We start from the raw sequence: 13,504 nt of genomic DNA, 5'->3' as shown, positions 1-13,504 counted from the left end.
ATTAAAACACACATTAAAACTGAACGGCATTCCAAACAGCGCTGTGTTGAGATCAACGTATTTACAAGAATATTGCATCACAACGGTCCCTAAAGCAAAGAGAGATTGTGAGAGAGGAGATAAATACACCCGTTACAGTGAGAGGCTATCAATTTCTGGCTGCTCCCCACAGGCCCTGGCACCGTAAATCTAGCACAAACTTCAAAAGAACTCCATTTTTGGCTCCCGTCCAAAAATATATCAATAGTAAACCCTTTAAGCTATTTGGTTCGCTGGTTTGCGTGTTGCTGTGAGTAAGTCGGGGATGAATTTACTGAAAAGTTAATTACTTTTCGCTAAAACTGCCATAATTAAGTTCAGGGAAGGGAATACTGCAGATTTCACCCTCCTAATGGTTTGAATAATGATAGTAAAATAATAATCAGAAAAATAATAATAATCCTTTGACACAGTGCCTTTCACATCGGGAGCATGTCTCAAAGCCCTTCACATGATTTACTGTGAAGTGTAGTGATTACTGTTTTGTGGGCAAAACGGGGCAGCCAATTGCGCACAGCAGTGTTCCACAAACACTCGTGGGTTGAGTGACCAAATTATTATTCTATTTAAGGTTTCGCTCTGCCCGGGAATCAAACCCAGGTCCTCTCTCTCGCTTGCGAGGCGAGATCGCTCACCACTCTGCTACAGGACTCCACGTCTCAAAGCGTTTCACAAGCTGGAGGGTGGGGGAATGTAAAATACTTTATAGATTAAAACGATAGCTTTGATGTGGTGACAGACTGCTAATATCAAGAGGGATGGCTCCTGCTTTGACACACTGCTCTTAGCTTTCCAGCAAAGCAACAGATGTTAGGAATATAAAGCTTTTTTCCCCCCAAATGGAAACACATGCATTTCCCTGACCACAGCGCTGGCAGGAACCAGAGCAGAGGCTGACCTACATAACAGCGAGCCTGACGGGACTGGCTCCGAGATCGTTCTCTATTTCGCTTTCCCGTCTCTCCACCATCTCAGTCCCACCTGCGACCTCCTCAATCCCTACCCTCCTGGCCTCTCCCTCTCTCCCTCCCTCCCCTTCCCCACCCCACCATCAGGCGGGTGGCCTTTCCACCTTTCTTCTTCCGCTCTCAGGAATTAGTGGAGTCCCGTAGCTCAGTGGTTTGACCGCTCGCCTCGCGAGTGAGAGGACCCAGGTTCAATTCCCGGGCAGGTCAGGGCGAAACCTTAGGCCAGTTTCCTTTCTCCTCACGTACGCCTCTGTTTAACGAGAGGGAAGTAGGAACCCCAGTTGTCAGTCGATTGGTGGATCGCTTTTCCGGGGGTGGTAAAATTTGGCCACTCAATCCACAACTGTTTGTGGGACGCTACTGTGTGCGATTGGCTGCCCACAAAATACACAGTTACTACACTTCACAGTATATCTAGTGAAGCGCTTTGAGACAGCTCAATGACGTGATAAGGCGCTGTATGAAATGCAAGGATTATTATTATTATTATATAATTCTAGCCTGGGGAGCCTGATGGAGGGATACAGCAAAACATAAACATTAAATCAGCCATTATGGAAACCTCTCGCATCCCCTTTGCCAAATCCCGAAATCAGGTTAACATCTACACAATCCCAGAGGATGACGTTAAAATCGTTTAATCCGGATGAAAATCCTCCACAAAAATCATCTCATCAGATATGTCGTGTTCCAAAGGGTAAGGAGCTTAGGTGACACTTTGACAGGTCAATTTGTTCATTTTACCCAAGAGAGAAAGGGACGATGACAACCTCAAATGGCATCCCAAGGCGCTGGACAGACAGGGATTTGGACCTGAGCTGGGGGCTGGGATCGGGGTGAGGTGGAGCGTAGGGGGTAGGAGGCTGACCAAAGGCGCGGTCAAAGAGGAGGCTCGTGAGATGGGCCTTGAAGGAGGCAAGGGAGGGGGCGAGGCGGAGGGACTGTGGGATGGAGTTCCAAAGAGTGGGGGCAGCCCAGCACAGAAGACTCGAACCACACAAGACTTTTAATGGACACATCGATTGGGCAACTATCAAACACCATGCAATTTCTGCATAATTAATAATAATAATAAAAATAATAAGCATAACGTGGCGTTTGATACGGCGCCTCATCACGTCTTCGAGACGTCTCAAAGCGCTTCACCGAACATACTGTAAAGTGGAGTTCACTGTGCGTTTTGTGGGCGAAACGGTCGTTAATTAATACGAAGGTCGACTGTTTTTGAATAAAAGATTAGCCCCTTTTTACAGACGGCAGTATCAGGCCGTCGTGTCCTTGGGAACAGATTAAACGTCGCCCTAATGGAATCATGAGAACAAACAGGGAAAGCCGGGATAAACTACGATCAGATTAGAATACAGGAGGCGCGAGCTGAAAATCCTCGGCTGATTTAATGTAGAGGGAAAATGTAATCGGATTATTATTATTGTTGCTATATTTTTCTGTATGTGGAGTGGGGGGGGGGGGGGGGGCGAGTGGGGGAGGAGGGGAAATTTTAGCCTCGAGTGTTAGCAAAGTTTACAAACTTTTGTTAGAACCACACGTGACTTTAGTTCGTTTTTTTGGTGTGTCTGACACACGCGCGGAAACCCATCACCGTTGCTGAAGAGTCTCCAAACCCAACTGAGAATTCCAGGGCTCCCACCTACACGTGGAAATCCCAGAGAGAGATGGTTGGAATGGACTTCTCTCTCTCTCTCTGGAGGGACACAACCTGCTTACCTAATTCCGGAGAGTATCAGGCGCAGGTTGGCGTGAGCCAGGGCTTGTGGGGGGGGGGGCCCAGAGTGTGCGTTGGGGGGTAACAGCTGGAGTCTAGCCGCACAGCTTGTTATCGATAGCGCAGTCTGACAGCTTTCTGTGGGATTTCCATGGGTAGGTGGGAGGCCTGGAATTCTCAGTTGGGTTTGGAGACTCTTAAGCAACGGTGATGGGTTTCCGCGCGTGCGTTAGACACCCACCCGACTGACCAACCCCCCAACCCCTCCAAAAACAAATCCCTCCTGTGTAATGGAGTGTGTACACCCCCGTCCCCTCAGTCCTGTTTTCCGTCATCTGAGCCGAGCGAACGGTGCAGTAAATGACGTAAATGCAATAACCTTGCAGGAAGGAAACTGCTGTAATTAGCATTCATTAACCAGAGCCAGGCCTGCGTTGCGGTGTGTGGCTCCTCTGGGACCTCTCTTAATTGGCTCTCGGAGTGAGGTGGCCACACACTCAAGGGCTTTGCCTCGCAGAATCTATGCCGGGCCGACAATTAAATGCACCGCTCAAGGCCGTGTTGACCGCCTGTGTCTCGTGGAACTCTTTAACCTCTCGCGTTAAACCCTTTCGACGTACCCCCATCCCTGTGGAGCCCTTACAGCACTCGCCTCGCAAGCGAGATGGCCCGGGCTCGATTCCCGAGTGGGAAGAAACCTCAAGCAGGTTTCCTTCCTTCCTTAAGAGATTACTATCCAGATCGAAAGCGATCGACCGACAACCGGGTTCCTACTTATTGCTGGCAAACAGCTGGGGGAAACTTGCCTCAGGTGTCGCCCCGTCCGACCCGGGATCGAACCCGGGTCCTCTGGCTCGCGAGGCGAGCGCTCGAACCATCTCTGTGTGGTCGAGGCAGAGAAGAGCAAAAAAATAAAACACGGTGAAACTTGCCTCGCTGGCTCCTCAGTCACCGTGAGCCCTGCAAACACTCGGAGAGAGGGAGACGGAGAGAGAGATGCATGTTGCCATGGTTATGCAAAGGAACCCAAAGTCTTTTTTCTCTCCCCCTCCCCTCCCTTTCTTCCGCAAGAGCAAAAAGTGAGAGATGGTTTATCTCTGCGGAAAAAACACAGAAACCGTTTATCCGTCAGTGCCGGGGCAGAGAGAGAGATATTCCCATGAAATCTGCGCTCCAACCCTCACACTCTGCAGCCATTTTATTTTTGCATCTGGATATAGTCCGTGGGTGCGCCTGACAGCACGGGAAAAGTCCTGACCCACCTCTCCATCTCCCTCTCCGGCCCGATCCCCACCGGATACCTTCCCGGCCCCAAACCCTGGCTCCTCACAGCTCGGGCCTCGGTACGGTAACCCTGGTATCTGATCCAGTGCCTCATCACAGACGTCTCAAAGCGCTTCCCAGAATGCGCTGTAAAGTGCAGCGACTGTGTGCTTCATGGGCGGAACAGCGGTGTCCCACGCACGGCTGTGGAGCGAGCGGCCGATTTTATTTGGGGGACTGTCGGTCAGGACAACCCTGGGACAAAGAGAGAGAGACAACGATCTTTAACCTCCGCCCGAGCAGGGCACGGAGGGGGGAGCGAGTGAGGTTTAACGTCTCATCCGAAAGGCTCCGCTCTCTGCCCGCCCCCCAGGGCTGCACTGGAGCGTCAGCCTAGGTCGCGTGACTGCACACGAAGACGTGGGGATTGAGCCCCCAGCCTCGGATGCTGGTAACTCGGAAAGGTGCCGGGAAATAACATGACTCCTGGCAGCCTGTCAGACAGCCACCTCCTGATGTATTTGGGGATTTTTTGCTGAGTTGCTAAGCTTCCTCGAGACAGTACGCAGTCAGTCCTGGGGCGATCTATATATAGACAGGATCGCGCTGTGTACAGGCAAACAGCAAGCTCCGCCGTATCAACCACCGCCGGTTACAAGCTACAAGCGCTCTGGAATTTGGGACCGGTTTACCGCAGGAGCGCGCGCACACGCGCACACAGACACGTGACACACAGGATTTACTGTAAAGTGTAGTGACTGAGTGATTTGCGCCCAGTGCCATCCCCTCAAACAGTGGTGGTTTGAGTGACCCCATCTTTTTCGGGGCCGATTATTGCCCTGGAAAGCGACCTCCCAATCGACTAACAACCGGGTTCCTACTGACTGCCGGTAAACAGAGGCGTGTGTGTGCGTGTGGAGTAAGGAAACTTGCCTGAGGTTTCGTCCCACCTGGGAATCAAACCCGGGTCCCTCTCGCTTGCGAGGCGAGCGCTCTAACCACTGAGCTACAGGACTCCACCATGAAGGTTAACGCTCGCTCTCCTCTCTCCCGCCCTCCCATGCGCTGGCACTTGTGATAAGGGGACGAGATGGTAAACTGCCGGAGTAATTTATTTCACAATTCATGCACGTCAGTATTTCATGCTGAGCCCTTGAAATCTGCCTCGCCGCTCGCGCATTGGGCCGGCTGGCCGGCCGGCTGGCACGGGGAAAGCTGTAATTACACAGCACAAGAGAAGCTCAACTCAACCATCCATTCAGCGCTGGCAATTGACTTTAAATAAGCAACTTAACACAGCGGTGAGGACAGGCTGCTAAGCCTGTGTGTTGGACATCGCAGCCCGTTCCTTTATGTTCAGCGGCAGCCTTGTAATTAACACCGTGCCCTGGTCTGGCTTTCAGTTGATCTCTCTAAAGCCCCATTGCCCCCAAGTAAACTCCGGTCTCTGTCAACTGCCTCCCCTCTCTCCCCCCAGCGCCTCCTGACCTGAAAGGCGCTTCACAAGTACAACTTGCTGTGTGTCTGACGTCCTGACCCCACCCCACCCACCCCTACCTACCTCCTGCATCCCAGAGCTGAAATTCCACCCGGCCTCAGCCTGCGAGCCCATAGGATTTACCGTGAAGAGGCGTAGTGAATGTGCGTTTTTGCAGGTGAGGTTAAGCTGACGACCATCAAGGGCACAGGCGGGGCGGTGTGGGGGGGGGGGGGGCAGGGAGGGAGAGTGAGGTTTAATATCTCATCTGAAGGGACGGTGACTCTGACAATGCGATGCTCTCTCTGTCTCTCTCTCTCCCCCCCCCCAGCACTGCAGTGGAGCATCAGCCTGAGCTCAATGCTGTGACTATCGACTGAGGAAGGAGGTACCGAGCAGCACCAGCTGTGAGCCTGAGGGGCTGTTACACTCAGCAGAGGGAAGAGATGATTTATGAGGCACTGTTAATTACAGATAGGCAGAGTTCCCTGCACCAGACACTCAACTCACTCTGCCTAATGATCTCTCAGCTCAATCAAGATATCAGGACCTCGAGAACTAAGTTAATAGACAGAAGTATAATAATAATATTAATAATAATCCTTGTATTTGATACAGCGCCTTATCACGTCGTTGAAACGTCTCAAAGAGTTTCACAGGATATACTGTAAAGTGGAGTGGCTGTGTATTGCGTGATAGGGAGCCAGTGGAGCCTGGCGAGGACTGGGGTGATGGGGGTGCGGAGTTTAGAGCGGGTGAGTATGTGGAGTTCTGGATAAATTGGATGGAGTGGGTAGTGGAGATGGGGAGACCTGCGAGGAGGGCATTGGAATAGTCGAGACAGGAGCAACAACAACGACGACAACAACTTGCACTTATGTAGCGCCCTCCACGCAGCGCAGGGTCTCAAGAGAGCTTCAGAGCACTCGCAGAACACACCCCAGTGAGAGAGGAGGCCAGACCAGGGGGCCATGTTGGAGCAAAAAACCTTATGGAACTCAAGAGCACGAAAATCTCAGACTGACTGGAATTCTCTCTTGCTCTGCCAAGGTAACGGCACTCAGAAAGCTTTCACATTATAAACCTCACTGATTTATGACGCAATATAAAACCTGCTCAGAACTCAGGACCCTCTAACAAAAACAAGCTGAGTTTTTTTCCTCTCCTCCCCCGCCCCCCAATCATCTCTCTTCGCAAAACATACGCACAAAAACACAGGAGCCCTTCCAATCTGGATTCTCCGACGCACAATTCAGTCCAGATGGAAAATTGTCAAATATCTTCCCCGAGGGAGATTTCCTCCGTACACTCCAGCCAGTCTGAATAATCCACCGTAATTTATATTAATAACAATAATAATGATGGACAATGGGTTTGGGTTTGTTTCCTGGGCGAGTCAGGGGGAAACCTTAGGCAAGTTTCCTTACTCCACGCAAACGTTTCTGTTTACCTAGCGGTGAGTAGGAACCTGGTTGATAGTCGATTGCTTTTCCAGAGGGTAATAATCCCTTGAAAGAAATAAATAATAATTCGGTCACTCAATCCACATCTGAAGGATGTCTCAGTCTTGGTTGGGCGTCCAAGTTGAGCCATTAAACCTCACTCCCCGTCTGTGCCCTGTTCCCGTTAAAGATCCCGTGGTGCTGTTGGAAAGAAGAAGGGAGTTTCTCTCTCTCTCTCTCCTGGTGTCCTGGCCGACAATCCCCCAAATAAAATTGGTCGCTCACTCCATGGCTCTTTGCGGGACGTTTACTGCACGCAAACAGGCTGCTGCGTTCGCCCACGAAACACACAGTCACTACACTTAAATCCTTTGAAGCGCATTTTGACAGTGCATCAAAAAGCAGGCGGTATTGTTTCATAACAATAATAATCCTCGCAATTGACCTAGCGCCCTATAACGCCGTCGAGACGTCTCAAAGCGCTTCACAGGACACACTGTAAAGTGTGGCGACTGCGTATTTTGTGGGTGAAACGCTGTATTTGTGCCGGGATTTGTTCACGAGACTGTGCAGAGAAAAACTGTTTTGTTTTCTGAAGGCGAGAGAGAGTTTCACAAGCTGATGACTCAGTCACTTTTATGCTCCCGACGTCAAGATATCTGCTCAGCACACAAAAAAAAATCAACCGCACTTCCCCTTTTTATCTTTCCCTTTGTAAGCAAGGTTAAAATAACCCCAGGATATCCTGTTTATTCGCAAAGCCCAGCAGACCAAGGCTGGAGGGGAATTGTTTACAGTGCGTTTCTAGTCTCACACAGTCACAAATGCAACCCCCCACCGCCCCACACGCACACACGTGTGCACAGACGCACACGCACACAGTCTTCTCACTCCAAGGAGATCTCAACACGCACGTATTGGTGGCAACAGCAATAAACAACATTTCCACGGCACTTTTCACCTCCCGAGGCGCTGGACAGTCAGGGATTTGGACCCGAGCTGGGGGTTGGGATCAGGAGGGGGTGGAGGGCGGGGAGGGTGGGGGGGTTAGGAGGGTGACCGAAGGCACAGTCGAAGAGGAGGGTCTTGAACGGGCCTTAAAGGAGGGGATAACTTGAGACATCTCGACGACGTGATAAGGTGCTGTATCAAATGCAAGGATTATTATTATTATTATTAAGATGAAAGCTTGCTACAGCACTTAAGACCATAAGACGTAGGAGCAGGAGTAGACCATTCGGCCCCTCGAGCCTGTGCCCCGCCATTTAATAAGATCATGGCTGATCTTCTAACCTAATTCCATTTACCTGCCCTATCCCCATATCCCTAAATCCCTCTATCCTTTAGATATATCAACCTCAGTCTTGAATATGCTCAAGGACTGAGCGTCCACAGCTTCTGGGGTAGAGAATTCCACAAGTTCACTACCCTCTGAGTGAAGAAATGTTTCCTCAACTCAGTTTGAAAAGGCTGACCCTTAATCTTGAGACTATGACCCCTTAGATTTAGATTCTCCAACAGGAAAAACAGTCTCACGGTATCTACCCTGTCAAGATCCTTAAGGATCTTATAGGTTTCTATAAGATTAACCACTAATTCTTCTATATTCTAGAGAATATAGGCCTAGTTTACTCAACCTATCCTCATAGGTCAACCCCCTCATTCCAGGAACCAACTTAGTGAATCTACGCTGCACCCCCTCTAAGGCGAGTATGTCCTTTTTTAAATAAGGAAACCAAAACTGCACCCAATATTCTAGGTGCGGTCTCACCAAGGCCTTATACAACTGCAGCAAGGCTTCCCTACTCTTGTACTCTAACCCTTTTGCAACGAACGCCAACATGGCATTAGCCTTCCTGGTTGCTTGCTGTACCTGCACACTAACTTTTTGTGACTGGTGTACAAGGACACCCAAATCCCTCTGAACACTAACACTACCTAACACTAACAACACCATCTCTCCCCCTCTAGAAAATAATCTGCTTTTCTATTTTTACTACCCAGGTGAATAACTTCACACTTCCCTACGCTATACTCCATCTGCCACCCTCTTGCCCACTCACCTCGCCTGTCTACTTCCCTTTGCATTCTTCATGTGTCATCCTCACAGCTTACTCTCCCACCTATCTTCGTATCGTCTGCGAATTTAGAAATGTTAAGTTCTATTTCCTCATCTAAACCATTGATATAAACTGTAGATAATTGAGGCCCAAGCACTGATCCTTGTGGCACTCCACTAGTCACATCTTGCCAATCTGAGAAGGACTTGTTTATCTCTACTCTCTGTTCTCTTCCTGTTAGCCACTCTCCAATCCATACTAATATATTGCCTTTAATGCCATGGGCTCTAATCTTATGCAACAACTTTTTATGTGGCACCTTCTGGAAATCCAAATACACACATCTATTGGTTCCCCCCTATCTAACCTGTTAGTTACATCCTCAAAACCCTCTATAAGATTTGTTAAACATGATTTCCCTTTCGTAAAGCCATGTTGACTCTGCCTAATCATGTTAGGATTTTCTAAGTATCCCATGATAACGCCCCTAATTAAGGACTCTAGAATTTTCCCTACCACCAATATCAGACTAACTGGTCTATAGTTCCCAATCTTCTCTCTCCCACCTTTCTTAAATATCGGCATTATGTTTGCAACCTTCCAATCACTGGGAACCATTCCAGAATCCAGGGAATTTTGGAAGATCAAAAACAAAGCATCCACTATCTCTGCAGCCGCCTCTTTTAAAACCCTGGGATGCCGGCCATCAGGTCCAGGGGATTGATCGTTTTTTAATCCTATCACTTGCTCTAGTACCATTGCTGTACTGATGTTCATTTCTTTAAATTCCTCACTAACATTACCCTCCACGTTCCCGTTCTATTTTCGGTAAGTTTGGACCCACGGTCACTTTTGATAGTCTCTTCCTCTTTATGTACTTGTAAAAACTCTTACAATCTGTCTTTATGTTCCTGGCGAGTTTACTCTCATATTCCATTTTCACCCTCTTAATCAGTTTCTTGCTTTTCCCTTGCTGATCTCTAAAGCCCTCCCAATCCTCAGGTTTACTGCTCTTTTTGGCAGTATTATAGGCCTCTTCTTTTAATTATATATTTTCCCTAACTGCTCCAGTTAGCCACGGTTGAAACACTTTTCCCGTGGTATTTTTATTTTTCAAGGGAATATGTATTATATCTTTAAACGGTTGCCATTGCTGGTTTAATTCCCCAGTCTATTTTAACCAATCTCTCATACCTGCAAATTTGGCTTTATTTAGACTTAAGACTCTTGCTTCGGATTGAACTACATCACTCTCTAACTTAATGTTAAATTCCGTCATGTTATGGTCACTCTGCCCTCGAGGAGCATTAACTTCCAGATTGCTGATTAGCCCCATTTCATTACACAAAACAAGATCCAGGAGCGCCTGTTCCCTGGTCGGTTCCTCAGCAATATTGTTCTAGAAAAGTATCTCTAATGCATTCGATAAACTCATCCTCTAATTTACCTTTCGCCAATTTGGTTTTCCCAATCTATATGAAGATTAAAATCAGCCGCTGTTAGTGTATTCCCCTTGCTACATCCTCCTCTAATTTCCTGATTAATACCTTGCCCAATACTGTAACTGCTATTTGGGGGTCTATAAACTACACCCGATAGTGTTTTCTACCCCTTGTTGTTTCTTAATTGCTTGCTTGATTGTTTGCCTACAAAACACATCACAGTCACTACAATTTACAGTAAACCATAATAATCCTTGCATTTGATACAGCGCCTCATCGCATCGTCAAGACGTCTCAAGGCGCTTCACAGGATTTTACTATAAAGTGTCGTGACTGTGCACTCTGTAGCCGATTTGCGCTCAGCGATGGCCTCACAAACAGCCGTGAAGTGAACGAGTGCATTTTTTTCATCTGGGGGATTTGTTGGCCGGGACATCGAGAGAGAGAGAGAGAGAGAGAGATGAAGGGATTGCCGGGGTCAGAGTCGGGGAGCGGGAGAGGGGGAGAGCTGACTGACAGCTCAGACTGAGAGAGAGGGAGACAGAGTCAGAGCCAGATGTTGGAGCGAGTCAGAAGCCAACTTCACTGAGCTAAACTCTTCCAGCTACTAACTTCATGCACCTAACACGAGGGGTGAAATGGCAGCTTCTCTCAAGTGTTAAAATAATGGTTCGGGCGAAGCCTCACCTGATTCGATTTGAACTCTCACCCCCAATCCCTCCGCCTCGCCCCCTCCCCTCCTCCCCCTCTTTCAGATCACGCTGTATAAATATAAGTTGTCGTTGTCATACAGTCCCCCCCCCCCCTCTTTCATGGGGTAGGATCTCAGAGCGCTAAAGCTATCCCACCCCAGTGCAGCATTACACGCTCTTTTCTACATTAAAGCGGTGTGTATAGCCATAGCCAAGATTCCATCACAAATCAGCAGCGCCATCCATTCCGTACTGTGGCAATCTCTCTCTCTCTCTCTCTCTCTCTCTCTCTCTCTCGCTCTCACACATCAAAGTGCCGTATGGAATCCCTGTATACGTGTCTCTGCGCAAAAGCCATTCCTGGGTTAGTATGTTTTTTTGGCAAATTCCTTTTAACCCCCAAAATGACTGTGACGGCAGGTTTTCTGATTAGCAATCTCCCCCGCCCATCATCCCCTCAACTCTCTAATTCTCATTAATTTCACCCACAAAATACTCGGTGGCTCCACTGGACGGTGTATCCTGTGAAGCGCTTTGAGATGTCTCGACGACGCGATCAGGCGCCGGGTCAAACGCCGGGATTCTTATTACTATTAATTTAATGCTTTAAGGTGAAAGGCACTGCACAAATGTTTTTTTGGTGCTGTAGACCTCACATACACACATTAAATCTATCCTCTGCATCGCGTCAGCGCCTTTCACTCCTCTGGTGAAAGGCTGGAGTTTCTTCTTCTGAATCATAACATTTTTTAAAAATAAATATATTATTAAACAAACTTAGTCCTTACCCTTTTTGCCCCAATTCTGCCCACCCCCCCCCCCCACCACACAGCGCACACACCTCCCCACAACATTGCAAAGATCAATCCACGGCTGTTGTGGGGACACCGCTGTGCGCAATCGGCTGCCGCGCTTCGCCCACAAAACAGCCAACCCACTTTGCAGCGTACCCTGCGAAGCGCTTTGAGACGTCTCGACGACGCGGTCAGGCGCCGGGTCAAACGCCGGGATTACTATTGACAATATTATTATTAAACAATGCAACTATTTGATCTAAAACCTATGTGGTGGTGGTGGTGGTGGTGGTGGTGGAGGGGTGTGGGTGGGGGACAGAGAGAGAATTGCAGACGAGCTATTTTTTGCAGATTAATAATAACTATATTAATAATAATAATAATAATAGTAAAGAGAGAGGTTTTGTTGAACGGTTTATACACTCAAGTGGACTTGGCCAAGCGATGGAGATGTCGAGATCACTTACCTGCTCTCAGCAGACGGTCAGAACTGGAGATTCAGAAGCCAAGAAAAAGCGATCAGCATCAGCTGCTGAGACTGTGCAGCTCACATCAGCTGCTGTCGGGCTTCACCCCTTCTCTGTCTCTCTCTGTCTCTCTCTCACATCTATTATTTGTGTGCAATAAAATAAGAAACAGCTTCTATCCGCATTTTATCTGCACACATCCACATGAACCCTCTCTCACTCTCTCTCTCTCTCTCTCTGCCTCTGATACTCCACTGTCTCACCAACTGAGATCAACGTAATGCCTTATATATATATATATATATCTGTGTGTAAAAATCACTCTCTCACTCTCTCACTCTCAGATCCTCGGGCACTTAATTCTGATTAAGGAGGATTTGGAATAAAGGGTTTTGATAGAAAGAAAGATTTGGGGCAGTTTCCCCCCAAATTCACAGATTCAGAGGGGAAAAGGTTTCATCTGAAATGCCAAAGGGTTCATTTCACTATCACTGTGTGTGTGTCTGTCTGTGTCTGTGTCTCTGTCTGTGTGTGTGTGTCTGTCTGTGTGTCTCTGCCTGTGTGTGTGTGTGTCTGTCTGTGTCTTTGTCTGTGTGTGTGTCTCTGTCTGTCTGTGTGTGTGTGTGTGTGTCTCTGTGTGTGTGTGTGTCTCCTGTGTGTGTGTGTGTGTGTCTCCTGTCCCTGTGTGTGTGTGTGTGTCTCTGTCTGTGTGTGTGTGTGTGTGTGTGTCTCCTGTCCCTGTGTGTGTCTCTGTCTGTCTGTGTGTGTGTCTATCTGTGTGTGTCTCCTGTCTGTGTGTCTCCTGTCCCTGTGTGTGTGTGTCTCTCTGTGTGTGTCTCTGTGTGTGTGTGTCTCTGTGTGTGTGTCTCTCTGTGTGTGTCTCCTGTCCCTGTGTGTGTGTGTGTCTCCTGTCTATGTCTCCTGTCTGTGTGTGTGTCTCTGTCTCATGTAATACACAGCCCTTCTCGCTGTGGCAGTGATCTAACCCTCTCCCCCCCCCCACAGGAGTGTTATACCAACCACAGCTTAAAGCCAAACTGCCCCATCATTGGCTTTCCTTTCCCCATTCAGCTTTTTCTGGTTGTTTTGCAAGAAAAAAACCCACAAGATGTTTGCAAACATCTCAATCCTCACCCA

General features: G+C 48.4%; 1 protein-coding gene across 2 annotated transcripts in view; it reads right to left on the bottom strand.

Moving 5' to 3' along the window:
- wscd2 (WSC domain containing 2) overlaps positions 1-12,899 on the bottom strand; it is a 37,660-nt gene extending 24,761 nt beyond the window's left edge. For both annotated transcript variants that reach the window (XM_007901816.2, XM_007901817.2), the window contains exon 1: positions 12,368-12,899. The gene's annotated coding sequence lies outside the window, so the exon portion shown is untranslated. The remainder of the gene's footprint in view (positions 1-12,367) is intronic.
- Between the last annotated feature and the right edge of the window lie 605 nt (positions 12,900-13,504).

This window comes from Callorhinchus milii, unplaced genomic scaffold (assembly GCF_018977255.1).
Source record: "Callorhinchus milii isolate IMCB2004 unplaced genomic scaffold, IMCB_Cmil_1.0 Scaffold8, whole genome shotgun sequence".
Classification (NCBI taxonomy): domain Eukaryota; kingdom Metazoa; phylum Chordata; class Chondrichthyes; order Chimaeriformes; family Callorhinchidae; genus Callorhinchus; species Callorhinchus milii.
The sequence above is the reverse complement of the archived record's forward strand: the minus strand, read 5'-3'. Positions and strand labels throughout refer to the sequence as shown.